Here is a 3,253-nt window from a genome sequence, read left to right as displayed (position 1 = left end):
ATACAGTTTGTGAATGAAGGAAGGTACATCGATTACTGATCATTTGAATGTTTTTAATACTCTCCTGGTGCAATTAGAAATTATAGAAGTAAAATTTGAATCAGAGGATAAAGCTATTACTTTATTGTGCTCGTTGCCTGAGTCATGGGATCATTTTGTTACTTCTATAAGTCTTAGTTCATCAGAAACCCTTCAGTTTGATGATGTATTTGCATCTTTATTATCTGAAGAAACAAGGAGAAGGTCGAATTTAGATACCTATACATCAGAAGCAATGATGGTCAGAGGTTGTTCTAAAGAATGATGCTTCAGCAGGTAAAGTGACTCACGGTCAAAGTCAAAAGGGAAGAAGAGTAAGGTAAAGTGTTGGTTTTGTGGAAAATCATGGCATTTGAAGAAGGACTGCTGGAAGCGACAGCAAACTTCTAAAGAAGATTCTTCGACAGAGAAGAAGGAAGCAAACATGACAGATACAGGTTCGGCATCTAGTTCAGGTATGAGTGATGAAGTGTTATCAATTAATTTTTCAAATCATGATCAACATTGGTTGTTAGATTCCGATGCATCAAACCACATGTGTATTCATAGAGAATGGTTTAAGATGTATAGATCAATTAATGATGGAGTCGTGTACATGGGTAATGATGTCACATGTAATATTGTGGGAATAGGGAGCATACAACTACAAATGTTTGATGGGACAACCAAAATGTTAACTGATGTAAGACATGTACCAGATTTAAGGAAAAATCTAATTTCACTAGGATCACTTGACACAAATGGATATAAAACTGTAATTCAAGGTGGAGTAATGAAAATTTACAAAGGTATTTTACTAGTAATGAAAGCTAAGAAGGTAGGAAATCTATTTCAGTTAGAAAGAAGAATAGGGTCAGATCATGTGTCTACGGTGTCTGAACATGACAATAGTTCCATTTGCTTATGGCATCAAAGGTTGGGCCATATGAGCGAAAGAGGGTTAAAATTTTTTGCTGATCGCAAGTTACTTCCTAATCTAAAGTCTGGAAAGTTAGATTTATGTAAACATTGTCTGTTTGGAAAACAAAGTAAGCAAAAGTTTAAAACAAGCAAACATACTAGTAAAGGAATACTTGATTATATCCATTCAAATGTTTGGGGTCTAGCCCCTACAACCTCATATGGTGGCTCGTCATATTTTGTATCGTTTATTGAAGATTTTTCTAGGAAAGTGTGGGTCTACATGTTGAAAAGGAAGTCTGATGTTTTTACAATTTTCAAGCAGTTTAGAGCATTGGTAGAAAACATCACTGGTAGAACTATAAAATGTTTAAGAACTAACCATGGTGGTGAGTTTACTTCCAAGGAGTTTGAAAACTATTGCAAGGATGCAGGGATCGAGAGACATAAGACCATTGTTTATACTCCTCAGCAAAATGGAGTTGCTGAACGCATGAATAGGACTCTTTTAGAGAGAGCAAGGAGTATGCTGAGTAACGCTGGTTTGCAGAAGGAATTGTGGACAGAAGCGGTGGCTACCGTTTGTTATGTGATAAATCGATCACCATCCACGGCGATAGGTTGCAAGATTCCTCAAGAGGTATGGAAAGGTCACCCTTGTGATTATTCTAAACTCATAGTGTTTGGTTGTGATGCATATGCTCTAGTGCCTAAACATCAGCGAACTAAATTAGATCCAAAGTCACAAAGGTATATCTCTGTTGGATATGGTGATGGAACAAAGGGATATAGATTGTGGGATCCTACTACCCGCAAGATCATCATTAACAGAGATGCAAAGTTTAATGAATCCTCTCTTGTACAGTTAGATGTAGATAATAGATTGAAACAGGATGATGTATCTGATTTTCATCACATTTAGTTTGAAAGCACTTCTAATGATAGTCATGATGACCATAGTTGAGATACTAGTCATGAACAAGTTTCAGAATCAGATCATGAACAGGGTTTAGATGTAGATCATGAACAGGTCTCAGATGTTGATCATGAAGAAGTTCCTACAGATGGTAGTCAGCCAATTGTGGAAGCACCAGAAACATCCTTAAGGAGGTCTACAAGAATCAAACACCCTCCTAAAAGGTATGATGATTATGTTACTTCAGTTGCATTTACCGCTAATGACGATGAACCTCTGTGCTATCAGGAAGCTGTAGAAGGTTCGAAAAGTGACAAGTGGAAAGCAGCCATGAAGGACGAAATGATGGCCTTAGGTAAGAATGGGACATGGGATCTGGTTGAACTTCCGAAAGACAGGAAAACAGTGGGATGTAAATGGGTTTTCAAGTTGAAACAGGGTGTGAATGATACTGAGGACAGGTACAAAGCGAGGCTGGTCGCAAAAGGTTTTTCTCAGAAAGCAGGCGTTGACTTTCATGAGATTTTTTCACCAGTTGTTAAAATAGTTTCAATTAGAGTCGTGTTAGCATTAGTCGCTTTGCTTGATTTAGAATTGCAACAACTAGATGTTAAGACTGCATTTTTACATGGAGACTTAGATGAGGAAAGTTATATGGAACAACCGGAAGGGTTTGTTCAGCGTCGCAATAAGAAATTTGTCTGCAGGGTCAAGAAATCATTGTATGGCCTGAAGCAGTCGCCTCGACAATGGTACAAGAAGTTTGATTCTTTCATGTTGAGTCAGAAATATATAAGAAGTGAATATGATCATTGTGTTTATTTTAAACAATTAAATGATGGCATGTTCATTATCTTAGTGTTATATGTTGATGATATGCTTTTAGCAAGCAAAAGCATAGTGGAGATCAACAGGTTAAAGGCTCAGATGGCAAGGACGTTTGATATGAAAGATCTGGGAGTAGCAAGACAGATTTTGGGCATGGAGATTTTCAGAGACAAGAGAAATGGTAAGCTGTGGCTATCACAACAAAAGTATATTGAGAAAATACTCTTGAGATTTGGTATGAACAATGTGAAGCCTGTGTCAGTCCCTTTAGCTTCCCATTTTAAGCTTTCTTCCAGTTTATGTCCTAATACAGATGAAGAAAAGGAATATATGTCTCGAATTTCGTATGCCAATGTAGTAGGATGTTTGATGTATGTGATGGTTTGTACTCAACCAGATATTTCACATGCAGTTGGGGTTGTAAGTAGGTATATGGAAAATCTAGGTAAAGAACACTGGTCAGCAGTGAAATGGGTGCTTCGGTATTTGAGAGGCACAAGTGATTATTGTATCACTTATAATAAAAGTAGTGAATTTGTTTGTGGATATGTTGATTCTGATTTTGCAGGT

Source organism: Pinus tabuliformis, chromosome 4_1 (assembly GCF_031772625.1).
Source record: "Pinus tabuliformis cultivar Carrire ecotype Pingquan chromosome 4_1, CPIR1, whole genome shotgun sequence".
NCBI lineage: Eukaryota > Viridiplantae > Streptophyta > Pinopsida > Pinales > Pinaceae > Pinus > Pinus tabuliformis.
The sequence above is the reverse complement of the archived record's forward strand: the minus strand, read 5'-3'. Positions refer to the sequence as shown.